Below are 14,758 nucleotides of genomic sequence, written 5' to 3' on the forward strand. Positions count from 1 at the left end.
GATTTTTATGTGCTGTAAGTTTTAGAAATTATATTAAGAAGTGGAATATTCCACAGATATACTTTACACTTATTGTTTTGGGCAGTATGCTAATATCCCATGTTACAATTGCCCTGTTCGTTAGTGATAAAGAATGAAAAAAAAAAAAAAAAAATTGTGCTAAGTTTAAAGCTTATTTTAAAATAAGTTTCATTTCTCAGCTTGATGTGTAATTAATTTAGTCACCGTTATGGATTTAAGCATCCAGCAAGTATCTGACCTTTGGAGGGTAAGAAAAAGTTTATTTTGAATGTAGTAGTTGATTAAAATTGGCAAAATTGATTCATAGCTGTAATCAGAAAGAAAATAAATATTGGAAATCAAAGGAAAAAACTTGTTTTCCTATTTGGGTAAGAAAATGTTCAACACATTGCAGAAAAATGTGTGTAGCTACTAAACATATTTTCCTGATAAATGAGCAAGAGCAAAAAATTACTTCTTTGTGTTTATTATGAATGTGCGAAATGTGAAAAAATGAACACGTGAAAAAAAATGTGTGTAGCTACTGAACATATTTTCCTGATAAATGAGCAAGAGCAAAAAATTACTTCTTTTTGTTTATTACTATGTGATTTTATGAATTAAGAAATGTGAAATATTATTAAATTACTTCAAACACTACTTTCTACCCTAAATCTGGTTTACTAATTTTAAAGATAATATTTATTACTTTTCAATCCTCTTCAGCTCCAATATGTGTCTCCTACTAACAAGAAATTAGCCACCCCTTTTTACTGCATTGTCTTCTTCATATAAATGCAATTTTATATACTAATTCCAGCTATTACATTATAAAGAATTTAGTCTACGGAAAAGTCACTTCATGTTCTCATTATGCTGCCAGAGTATAACTTTGAAATTTTAAATGAAAAAACTGAGAATGCAAATGTCCTTTTAAAACAAATGCTAACAAAATGCAAAAAAGAAAACTCTATTATAATACAGAAATAAAAAAACTGCAAGTAACTTCTTTTCTTGATATTTTCTGTCACATTGCAAATATTAAGTAAATCTTTCATTTTCTAAAGTATTAATCCTAGAAATGATTTCCAGTTACAGAAGTTTTTAAAATAAGATAGAGAAAGTTATTGAAATAAATTCAATTATGTATATCAAAGAAGTCTATAAATATAAAATCAAATATTGTATATGGTATCGGTAGCACAAAAATTCCAAGTAAAATATTCATTATGCCTAATCATGTATATATGCATGTATGTAGGTGGGTACCTATATATTTATTTAAACACATAAATATGGCTGACAAATTCACAAAAATATTCAAGAATGAATTTTCTGACTTAGATACCATTTCAATGCTTAAATTTTCAAACAAATTTAGGGAGCATTTAAAAGACAAAAATGCTTGTTCGGCAATTAATGGTTCTATATTATAAAATGGTATCATATGTTATGAAATTTGTAGCTTGCCCACTGAATTCTTACATCACATAGAATTCAATAGTAGATTCACATTTAGAATTCTCAATAGTGTGTTAAATGTTGCCATAAATTTTCCTACTTTCTATTGTCATTTCTGAATTCATCATATCAATGCATAGCTTTCTTAACAAAATGACCTGCACAACTATCTTTGTCTTTTTAACTTTATTATTAAGCATCCCTTTCTTTGCACTTACCCCACACAAAATTCAATAACAAAATCACAAAATTTTTAAAAACAGCATATCATTAGGATTCCTGATATAGTATTAAGTGTTGCCAAAATATTTTTTTTAATTCCCTATATCATTTCTTTCAAAATAATACATAACAATAACATTTAGAGGCAGTATCATTTTATTTGAAAAGTAATGTGAACATAAAAGTGGTGCGGAGAAGAATGAGAAGCGAGCACATCTGGCGATAGTAAAAAATTAAAAATAGAAACATCTACATAAACCTACCATCCCAGAGTTCAGTTTTTACTATAAAAATAACCATTTCTCTCATAAAATGAGTCAATGGTTAATAATTTAACTTAAATGGGCAACACAATACCTAACAGAACTTAAAAATACACTCAGTTTTCTCACCCCAGAGTATGGCCCAAACCACCAGTTTGTAGGATCAAGTTCCTTGCTCTCAAATCATCCAATAACTCAAATGCATTGATTTCAGAACCATCAATAGAAATGTCATCATCTAATGCAGGCATCTTCAAAGAAACCTGATGGTTGCCACCAACGACTTCCAGTTGATGCCATTCTCAGGAAGAACTATAGGATAAACATGAGCATGAGCATAATTCAGTTCATGTAGTAGATGCCATTGTATGCCTGAGAAATGAGCAAAATAATTGAAAATTTTAAAAAATTAATAAAAAGTGATATAACTAAATATTACTGAAATAGTGAAACCATTTTAATGCATTAAAATATTTTTTGTGCGTATGTGTGTACTTATAAATATTTATGGGGCAAGAAAATAAAAATTCAGCACTAGAAATTGATGGATGATTGTCAATCAAATGGTAACTTTAATGTACATTTTAAATTGCAACAATGTATTGTTCAGTTAATGAAGCAAAGAGAACTTGAATGATTCTTCTTTTTAGTGGCAACCAAATTGCTGATAAAAAATCTGAAATTTTAACAACTGTTTCTATGCAGTGGTTTTATTGTTATATATAAATACCAGCATTTAGTTACTTTCTTCAAGTGTCTTCTCATAACAATGAAGCAGGAAATGAAATAAGAACTGGATAATAACAAAAGCCTTCATATGCAGAAAAGGTTTCATTCACCTTTTTTGTATATTATATGCACAATGAAGTGCATATGCATATCTACACAATGCTATTCATCCCTAAGGATAAATATCATTATGCAGATATTCTGGTACTGCTGCCTCATTTTTGAACATGTGAAGATATTCCCATAGGATATGCACAAGTGTAAGTTTAGCATCTTGAAGCAATTGCTAAAAATCCTGATCATTTAAGAAGCAATCTTGAATGATCATGATCTTTGTAGTCTCAGCCATAATCATGTGTAGCCAATAACACTAAACCTTAGTTCAGGTGATCACCTAACTACATGAGCAATCCAGACAGGGCACCTCATTTAGTTGACTCTTTACACCTGATTAGATAAATTGTGACTACTTATTTCTTTGTACAGACTTCAGAAGCCAAAGAACTGTGATAATACCACATCCAACAGCATGCCACTGTATCAGCATCTGCCTTCTACGAGTTGTAGAACACAATGACTGGTTCATTGATGAATGGAAGCAAGTGGCATGCAGGTATGAGTCTTGATTCCAAATGCATTAAGCTGACTTTAAGGTTAGAAATACGGTACTATCCTTATAAAGCCAAACTTCCAATGTGCCAGTCTGAAAATGGACAAGGTCATGATGATTGTGATGATTCAGTGATGGTTCGAGACAGCTTCCTTGGCAATGTTTGGGATCTTTGCTATTTGAACCAACAAGTATGTGAAACTGCTCAAAAGTCACATTTCTTATCACTTTTCTGCTATCTGGATGAAAATAGAGTGCTCCAAAAAGACAATTTCTCTTCTGAGGAGCATTTTACAGAATTCTCTTTTCTGAAATGGCCACCAAGAACCCAAACTTATTAAATGATTTGGTATATCTTGAAGGAAGAGGTGTGATCCAATCATCCAACATCACAGTGTTCTTAATTTATTCATGGGAAATCCTAGATGTTTGGCACGGCTTACCCCTGAAACATTTCTGCTGACTTTTTGAAAGTAAGCCTCAGCATGTGATAGACATTGTCAGGGTTAACAGAGAAATAACTTATTACTAATCAAGTATCCGTAATACAGTGACACTTCAGCAGACATGTTATGATTACGTGAATACTATGTATAATATTTTAATAATTATAAATGCATTACTTAATAATTTCTTTAAAGTAAAGGAAGAATGGCATTATGTAAAAATAATGGAATAACTCAAAAACATTTTCAAGCATTTAAATAATATCTCATGTAATATTCAATTTGATAAAACATATTTACCTCCATTTGTAAAAAATTGTAAGTATGCACTGTGGTTCCTAGAAGTTGCACCAATGCATGCCAGATTGTCTCCATATCTTCCAATTCGTACAATAAATCTAATGAATCAAAAAAAAAAAAAGTTTTCCTCTTCTCCAAGTTATCCATATGAACAACTTTACCTGAATGTCTGCTTTTCTCAGTTTTTTGCTCATTTGGTCAAAAACTGTTAAATTTGGCATATTAATGGACAGTAATTCTTTCTTTGATAGAACAGTCAAAAATCTCTAAAATACAATTCATATGAATTTGATCATGTTTAGAATAAATTTTAGTTTATAATTAAAATTAAAGAAATACGTCTTAAGTTTGGCTATAGTATTTCAAGCAAGAAATTATCCAACAATGATGAGATACATTTATATGAATTTGAGATAGATTAACTGTATCACTTGTCAAATTGTTGCCACCAAATATTAGCATCCTGTATAATAAAGAAGGATCTACATGAATTTATGCATGTTTCTTGCATTGTGAAAAAACAACCGTAGAGCAATCAAATACTAAATAATGCAGTCCTCCACCCAAACATGTGCATCTGGAAGTCCAAAATTTGAATTTGTTTTATTATCTATTTCATGTTTTACAAAAATTTAATATATTTTTGGTTAACAGACTCAATGATTTCAAACCAAGCAGTGGCAACACCGTACGAGTTTGGTGTTTGGCTGCTTTTAAATATCTTGCGATTTTGCTGTCAAATTGAATTTAATGTGGTAAAACTGAATACTGATATACAGCTGATATAATAAACTGAGAAAAGACTGAAAAAAATTGAAAAATTGCAGAATGTATTCCTAATATATGTCTTTTATACTGTCTCAACAGTTAAAGCCCATTCTAAAAACAATTTGCTCAAAGTCCAGAAATGAATTTTCTGGTCTTTTATTAATACTTCAAAAATTTAATGTATTTTATGCATTTTGAAATTATAATATGCATTAATATACTATGAAAAACGAAGTTGATGATACGTATAAACAAGCATCATAGCATGATATTTGAATTATACATTTAACTTAGTTATATATTTAATTATACAAATTAAACTACTGCTTATTATAAAGAAAACTATACAGTCAAAAGTCTTTAATCCGGACTCGTCGGGACTTCGGCGATTCCGGATTATCGATTTTTCCGGATTATAGATCATCAGTTTAAATCTGGTAAGATGGCATGCAGAAATTATAAAATTAAAAATATGAAACCGTAATTTATAAAATAATGAGCAATTATGATCTAAAGGGTATGAAAATTTACCAAAAAAGAAGCCTAATATTTATTTGTTTACTTTATTAAACATTTCTTTCAACGCGTGGATGCGGAAAGCATACCTTACGCATAGCCGAAATTAGAAAATTGCAACCAGAAAACTATTTGATTTGTATTCATGGTATTTATAATGACGAGGAATTTGATTTAAATCATATCAAAGACGGAGTACATCGAAATTAAATACTACATTTAGTAAGGAATTATAAGCCGAATAAAATAAAAACATCTGCTCTGAAGATAACGATAGTGTTGACAAATCAACTTCCAGTTCATTGCGCGCCGGCCGTGATGTCTCCCCCCCCTCCCGCGCACAGCAGCGTGAAATTGATAAACAGATTTCGGAACGGTTAGATAAACAAAGAATGTGCCTTTATCCATTTTTTTTAGCAATTCGTTTTTTGTTTGATGGACATCGAAACATACTTTCGTTTTCTAGATCCTTTGGGAGCTCCAGCATCGGAAATTCTATTTGACATAATCAAAAGTTCAAGCTTACTTTTAGAAAATTGCTTTTACAGTCTTCAAAAAATAATAAGCCGGATCCAATTCGAAGATTAAGGAACAACGCAATCATCAACATTAACTGAAATAGATAATTAGATAATTTTAGCTTATAGCGTCCGTTATACATTAAACGTGCACGCAAAAACGTATTCTGCACTTGCGCAGACGCATATGCGCAGTCGTAAATGTCTTGGGCGCACGAGTAAAACGCCTATGCGCATGCGTCAATGCGGCGCATGCGCAGAAAGATTTTAGCTTTGAGGTCCGGATTATGGGTGTCCGAATTAACGACTTTTGACTGTATTTAAGGAGGCAAAGAGTTGCATGTGGCTGTTCAGTTTACTGGAGGAAATTTTGATGAATTATAAAATTTCTGACAACACCCCAAATTATGACAAAAACTTAACAGTGCTTTGTATTTTCAGTTTGTTTGTTTAATGGTTTTTATGGGGAAGCACAATATTCTTAAAGTGAAGATGCCTTAATGGAAGACCTTTTAAGGGAAACTGTCTCCCACTCACATTACACAAGGAGAAAAGTAAGAAAATGCCCATGTAGCTAGTTAATTTGGGAGCATCGCATTTTCTGAACTGACGAAAATTTTAACAAACTGAAATGAAATTTCAGAAACATTTCCCTTGCAAAATGCGTAAAAGAAAAATTAATCTTATCCCTTAGACACATTTTTTAGTAACTTTGCTACTCAGTCATTTGAGCAGCTTTCTCATTTTATTGGAATGTTTGTATAATTAATCAAACATTTTATTTTGTGTTATATTCATATTTTACATATTTTTCATTTAAAATTTCATATATTTTTCGGTTTTCCCATGAAAAATGAGTTCAAATCAAAATTCCAAATTGTCTCACATGTTGAACTCACAATATGATCTCACAAGCTTTTGAGATTATGTTTTAATACTATTTATAATGTCTTTAAAGCTTTAACTATTCTAATTAATGCTGAAAGCAATGAAAATATTCACACAGATAATATTTGAACTGAAATAGAATGAACTGCCAATGTACAATTACTTTATCCAATTGATTTATGACACATAAATAAATTTGTGTTAACAGTTGAATATTCATCCAGAAAGTTGTATTTGTCAGCAATTTTCAAATGTATTTTATTTTTATTGCACGCAAACATTTGGTCATGAACCTCAGTAGTAATTTCTGCTTAATTAATTTATTGCGTTCATACATGTACTGAATTACAAAAGCCCTAATATAATATATTTAAAAGAAACAGTAGACTACATATATAGTATCTAACACAGAAATATCAAATATGAGATTAAACTACAAAGTCAGAATGTAGCCATTTGCCATGTATGTTATGCTTGCTGTTTCATTTCATTTTAAAATAATAATTTAGAGGTATATGCATCAGTGAAATTTTTTTTTATAATTTATCCTATGAAATTTAATTTAATTAAATAACTGCAAATTAAAATGAAAGTACTGTCTTCCAGGAATAGAATTTGAATTTACTGTTGTCTAATCATTTTTTAAAATAGTATGTTGAAGACAGAAATCTCAAGCTAGCTGAATAAACTAATTACTTTTAAAACTTATTAAGGAAGAGAGTTATTTATAAATCCATGCATTTTAGCTTTCTTTAAGTTAATTTGTCTAGATTCTTTTTAAATCAAAATTATATAGAATAACATGTTTAATTTTTCCTCTTCAAGTAAGAACGCGAGTAAAATGCAAATAGAAGAAAACACAAATAGCCTGCTCTGTAGAGGCTAAAAGTTACCGCTGTTAATTAATATGCAAAATTTGGCAAATAGTTGCCAAATATAAGCCAGTTGAAGACATGCAACTTAAGCAAAAGTTAACACTCAAGTAAGACAGGTAGAGATGCAAGATATTTTCTCAATGGAAAGGTATTATTTACTTGCAACCTGCCTCATTTCCCTTTCTGTGTGTGGGGGGAGGGGGAGAAATTTCTGCTCTGAGTATACTAATTTCCCTTTCGGCTAATCTTCCACTGACTGAAAAGACACCAAATCATTCAAAATATCTCACCAATGTTCAGAAAAAATATGTTTTCTGTAATATGCAGAAACCGGTTTATTTGATTATGACAAAGCATGTCTATGTGCATATATCCCAAAACTAAAGAAACAATTAGAAATAAAATTAATCAGTCCATTTTATAAAAAGAACCATAAAGAAAAAGGTGTTACTTAGTCTTCGGTGTCTGAAAGAGTATTGCTTGGCAGCATTGTTTTACGCCAAGCAGAGTTTGGCTTTAGTGTAACCCTAAAGTTATTTCGTTTTTGCCTTATTAGTATGTATGATTTTTGACTTGATGTGGGAGCATATGGTTGTTCGCTTTTAACTAAGTTACATAGGTAACTATAAGCACATGCGTGTGCTAGTATTCAATAATGTTGTTTTTGTTAAAATAAATTTGTTATTGTTAATATTACAGTCCACTTACTGAAGTTAAGTTTCATTAAATAAGTTGGAGCAGGAACAGCATCTCATAAATCTAAATCAACTGCCACCAGAATTCTTGGGCCTGGACCACAGAAAACAACAGCAGTATCTTCCACAAGAACAGAACACAGGTATGCTATTCTTCCACCTACTACATAATTGCAATATGTTGGATCAAGACTTGCTTCATGGAAACTTTCTTTTAGAAATGTCTAAAATAAAAGAAATAATAATAATAAATATTTCCACCTTAAATATACAATGAAAGACACAGTATTAATAAACATTAATTCCCTTTTGTATACTAAATTTTTTGATGAAGCAAGTTCTAATCAGATTCAGCAAAGCCACACAAATATTTCCACAAAAATAATTATTATGTTATTATTATTTGCGGGTAAACAGCCTCAAATATTTAAATAAAGCATACAACTAAGAGGTCCATGATGAGTAAACCAGGTGTAATTATGAGTGTATGAGGGTAAATTTACGTATAATAATTTTTATCAGTTTTTATTTATTTACGGTGTCATCAATTACGATTTTAAAATAACTGTGTTTGTCTTATTGAATAAAATTCAGGTACACAAATAAATGATTACGACAATGCATGCAAGGATTATCCAGTCCTCGAGGCTTCCTTTTATTTAGCACTATTTATTTAGCTTAAATTAAACTCATTCATGTTTGCAACATACAGACAGAAGTACATGAGGAAAGCAATGAAAATATTCACACAGATAATATTTGAACTGAAATAGAATGAACTGCCAATGTACAATTACTTTATCCACTTGATTTATGACACATAAATAAATTTGTGTTAACAGTTGAATATTCATCCAGAAAGTTGTATTTGTCAGCAATTTTCAAATGTATTTTTTATTTTTATTGCACGCAAACATTTGGTCATGAACCTCAGTAGTAATTTCTGCTTAATTAATTTATTGCGTTCATACATGTACTGAATTACAAAAGCCCTAATATAATATATTTAAAAGAAACAGTAGACTACATATATAGTTGCTAATTTGTGATGCAATGAAACTTGTTAATAAATGATACCTAAATAAATTTAAAATAAAAAAAAATTCTCATTGATGATGACTAGAAGATTCAGTCAATTTAACAGTACAATTTTGTTCCTACAATCATAATTCTAGACATGGCAAAAGAAAAACTCTGGCACTTAGGAATTTTTATGATGAATAGCTTTCAAAATAGCTTTGTTTATTTATTTAGATTTATTTGCCAATGTATGCAGTAAAAGACTATACATAGGTGAATGAATCTAATAAGGATGCATTTTCTTATATTTAGTAACAAACAAAATACACAAGTTTGTTTTCAATACCTGACAAAATGTAGGCAAAAGCTATTCCATAGTGATTTAAAAAATTGACTGGACAGCTATAGCTACGAAGCATGGACAGTATAGCAACATTTAAAAAAGTTTTCTGAAGTCAATTAACTTCTGTCCCTTTAAAAGTAATCCTCTTCTACATTCATATGTCATTCTAGCATTAGAATCATGCCTGGAATGCCTATGCCAAAAATTATTTAGCCAAAAATTTCATGCTACACAAGAACGTAAATTTAACCAGTTATGATTTAGAAATTTACACTTCTCCTTTTCATTTCCCTATCAGAATGCAAACTAGTTCGAGAAAACTTGAGGATTACAGATTTTAAGACAAAGCCTGTTTCTGCTTCTCGAGGCCACATTTACTAGATTTCACTATCTCAGTAATTTATTATTATATCTATCTCACTATCTCAGATAAGATCACAATCCAAAGTCTCTGGCTTTGGATTGTGACTGCTGACATTTAAATTTTTATGCTGGTGAGAAGTTTGAGCCAACTTCCCATTAAATGAATTGTGCAATATTTGATTACTGGATTAGTTTTAATTTGAATTTGAATGTGACTTTTAAGATAGCTTGCGACAAGTCATTGTTTGACTTTGTTAAACATGAGATGTGCAGTTCAAGGATCTGATTTAATAAAAAGGTTATATTTTAACCATCAGAAGTCTTTGTCAGTATCTTCAGCCAAGCAATAATTCACTTCAAGTCCATTAGGAGTTTGAATATCAGTTTATGCTGTGAAAGAGCATCAAACTCTATACACTGAAGAGAGATTTTTTTCATTCCTACCTTCAAAAAGTGAATACAGCAAGCTACTGTGTATTGTGTAGGTTGTATTTTATGCAACAAAAAGCAAGGAAAAGGTGGAAGCATGAAACCAATGAAAATGTACCTTTAAGCACACTTCATGAAGATTTTATAGGACCGTTACTATAAACAAGAATTGACCCCTGTAGATGCTTTTATAAAGTTTGTCTAGATGTATCAGTAAAGCTGACATCAGCCCAAGATTCATCTTTGGAGATCCTTTTAGAATAATTACAAACAGAGATACGGCTTTCACCTCAAAGAACTGCCCAGATGATTACTGTGCAAAAGAAAAAAAACCAGTACATATTCTAAACTACAGGCATTCTGTGAGGAAATGGTCAAGCAGAAAGTATCCATTCAACTTTCATTCTAATTCTAGTCTTAGCCAAATTGTCTACTGAAGATCCAATAAAATGACACAAGTATGTTGCAGATGCCCAATGCATGTTAAACAGCCCTAACTGCAGAAGCACTAAGAGATCAGCATTTGTCAGCAATCTGTCAGCAAAATATATTTTATTAAAGCAAGCAATTCATACAACAGCAGAATATTACAAAGACTACTTTTTAAGGATACATGTGCCCTCCCCCTCTTATATTCTATGGCTTCTGGAGCCAAACCTCATGCAGACATAAGGAAGAAACAGAAATAAGTGATTATCATTTACAAGAAAATTGTTTTTAACAGCTTATTATTTTTTTCAATTCAGTGTGACCATAACATTAGAAATGTAAAATTATAAAGAGACATAGAAAGGTGAATGCATTTCAGATTTATGATGCCATCTAAACCAATAGTAGAAAAAAAATTAATGAAAATATGTCTTATAAAAAATTACTTTTATTCACCCATTAAATATTAAAACTGCTAATGACGTGATGTTTGGTTCAGCAAAGTTTAAAACTGATTATATTTTATTCATTGTTACCTCAATAACTCCTCCAGCAAAAAAAAAAAAAAAAAAAAAAAAAAAAAAAAAGATCAGTTGAATTAAAATTTTCTTCTAACAGATTAGCACGATCTGCAGCACTGCTTATGATGGTGTTGTCAATTGCCCAACATACCTTAAAAGTTCTTCTACCACTTACAGATTCTTGATACCACTGAATACAAATATCAGTTGATTTTGCAGAGGCAGGTAAACCCAGTATATGTATTGTTATTTAAACTGCAGGTTAAAATATGAAATAAAATTATGTAGAATAATTACTTCAAATTATTATTAAAACTCTATCTTTTTCATCTTTATACAGTTTCAAGGAATAAACATAACTTCAGGAATAGACCATCCTTAGATATATGAAATACTAATAAAAAAACAAATATTTTAGAAAATCAAAGTTTCTTACATTCAAATATTATTTTAGCTACAGTAGCTGAGAACAATGGGGTGCCCATTTGTTCCAAACTAACTGCAGCAGATTTATCTTGAATAATGCTGTTGTGAATATTTGTAAACATCTGAATCCTTTCTGATTACACTTTTTGTTTTTCTGCATTCTTGTGGTGTTCTATTCATTTATTGTTTTTAGGCTGATAATTTTGGGGTTTACTTGATTTAATAATTCATTTCCTTTATTCCTTGGCAGCAATTTTTGCTACCCATTTGGGAATAAGAACTTGTCAACTTGGTGCTTTTATGGGAGATCTGCAAAAACACATTTTCAAAGCCAGGGTTCGTACACATTTCTGCACATGGAAATTAAGTACTTTTAAAGACTTTTAAGGACCATTAATGAAAAAAAATTAAGGACCTATGAACAAATGGGAACTGAATAAATTCAATTAAAAATATTATCTATGCCTGAACTTCACTTTTGTAACACCATCCTATAAATAATATATAGATCCGTAAGTAGGATGCATTATTATTAAGCATAGCTTAATTAACATTATAATTAATAAGTGTGAGAATAAAATTAACTTTATGGAATTTATCAAGTAGCATTAAATATTTTACACTTATAATAATTGGACATATTTGAAAGAAGATAAGTGGCATTTTATTTATGTTTTACAAATAGTTAGCTTTATGTTTTTATTATTATTAATGTTTCATTTTGTAACATACTCACTCAGTCTAGAGATTTAATAAACAGTAAACAGATTTTATGTCAAGGGGCATAGGTTAAAATGAAATCATAATCAGCATGATTCATAACAAAAGACTGGTTGTTGTCATTGCCTAGAAAGAGACCTGCTGATCAAAACAAACCTGAGAGGCCTGATGTAGGAACGGTTGGCAGGTTCTGAAAGTTAGCTGGGCTCCGTCTGACGCAGTTACTGTCATAATTTCATGTAGAGTTTCAGGGGTTGCGACTCAGATAATATACTTTAAGGTTCTAATAAGCCAATAAAGCATCAGAGGTGATAAGTTATTTTTCAGTATTTTAAGTGTCACTAGATGCAAAGAATAAGTTTTACATAAGTTTTTACATTTTTGTGTTTTATGTTGTGATCACGGTAAGGGTTAATGAAAGGCAATAACTCGCTTTAATATGCAGAGATAATTTTTAAAGGTAAGCAGTTAGTTATAAGTAATTAAATTAGGTATTAGATAACCTCAGTCATTATGGATTTACATGGTCACTATTAAATTTTATTTATTTTTTAACAATATTTGTTAAAAAAGGCCCTAGTAAAATCACAATCTCATGAAATTTCACAGTTTAAAATACCTATAATTTATGACATTGATTCTAAAACAATATTAGGATAATTACACATTAAAAGCTACAAAACCATTTATATTTTGTAGCAACAACACTCAACAAAATAGTTATGCATCTTTTTAATTTGAAGCCTTCCCAGACATTTTGAGTAATTTATATCGATTTCCTTCTCTTGAACAATCTTTACTAACAATTATAAATTTGTCTCAATATGCGAAAGAATGTCCTCACTAGTTTCTGCGTGTTTTATCTCCTAACCTGTCAACCTCTCCACAATGTACTTATGAGGGTTTATTTGATCTGGTAAAAGTTAAATAGCCCCCAAACCCCTGACAGTTGTGAAGCAAATTATTGCTGTGTCTGAAAGTAACTACAAAGTCAGACAAAGGTTTAAATAAGCTTCTTATTTAAAAAGAACTTAGACATAGAGGCATGTTCTTATGCTAACAAAATCAACTGCAGCTCGTGGTAATGTAATTAAACAAGAAGAGTCAAATTCAAACTAAAAATATCAACTAGCGGTCAAAGACTATGCAACTTAATTTCATTTAACTCACTCTATCGTTGTAACAAACTCAAATGTCGGCAACGGTAATGCAAAGACAAATAATTACAAATTATGAGAGCTGGCAGGAACTAATGCAGGGAGCAAGTGGAGGTCAGAAACACTCTTGTCTTACATTCCAAAAACCTCAGTTTAAAAACTGTCTAAGTGATTTGCATTCTGGTAAGGAAATAGAAATGGGAAATTAGAGTAAAGGCTGAAATTGTAAACAACTGGGTAAGTTACATAATAATAACTGTACATATCTTTGAAGAATAATTTTCTTTCTCTTTATGTATTCAGTTTATTTCTTCTCCATTTCCTTTTCATTTTAGAATTTTTAGATTTAATTAAAGATTTCTGTTATTCTAAATAAAATAAATACATTTAGAATGTATAGAAAAAGCAGCTAATTTTATTTCTTTAGTAATATGAACATTCAGAAGAAATATGAAATATAGATGATAAGGTTCGGTTACAGAGCTGATGTGGCATAATTTTCAGAATTTATTGACACACCGAGCAACAAAATCTAGAAATGGCAAAACTTTTAGCATTTAGAACAGGCACTGGAAGCAGTATTTAAGATCCACAGAAACTACATCAGGTGAGAAAATGCTTAGTGCCAGCCATGTATATGATGCATTAAGACATATTAGATGAATCTTTTAAATTGTCAGTTTTCAATTTCTTTATTAGTAAAAAACATTTTCTATAATGCCTGTCCATATGATAAGATTAGAAGCATTTCTGATATTCTCCATGCTCATGTCTAATGAGAAGTAGAGAAAATAAAGGAAGATAAAAATGTTAAGAAGATTCTAGTATCAGAAGTAAAACTTTCAACTATAAAACCAATGTTTTCACTTTTCTTCCAGACGTTCTCCATAAAGTAAGAAACTGCGTGTTAATACCATCGAGACATTTTTCATTTTGTCACATTTTTTTGGAATCTTCTGTAATCGTGGGTCTATCAATCTTGCCTTCATATCTTTCTAAACTTTCCAAGCTGCAATGTCTAAAATCCTAAAGCAAAATTACCCCTACCAATTCTGTAAC

At 30.5% G+C, this 14,758-nt stretch overlaps 1 long non-coding RNA gene across 11 annotated transcripts in view; it reads right to left on the reverse strand.

Annotated features, from left to right (window-relative positions):
• LOC146997695 (uncharacterized) overlaps nt 1-14,758 on the reverse strand; it is a 47,754-nt gene that overhangs the window by 23,154 nt on the left and 9,842 nt on the right. For 6 of the 11 annotated variants that reach the window (XR_015040789.1, XR_015040782.1, XR_015040788.1 and 3 more), the window contains exons 2-3: nt 8,305-8,515; nt 2,076-2,258 (exon numbers count right to left, since the gene is read on the reverse strand). This is a non-coding gene — a long non-coding RNA (uncharacterized LOC146997695). Of the gene's footprint in view, nt 1-2,075; nt 2,259-4,031; nt 4,130-8,304; nt 8,516-14,758 lie in introns of all 11 variants that reach the window. The other 5 variants (XR_015040783.1, XR_015040781.1, XR_015040779.1 and 2 more) reach the window with 2 other exon arrangements.

The sequence above is a fragment of the Stegodyphus dumicola genome, chromosome 4, assembly GCF_044657685.1.
Source record: "Stegodyphus dumicola isolate Sdum_Otavi_A_Nest chromosome 4, ASM4465768v1".
Lineage (NCBI taxonomy): Eukaryota > Metazoa > Arthropoda > Arachnida > Araneae > Eresidae > Stegodyphus > Stegodyphus dumicola.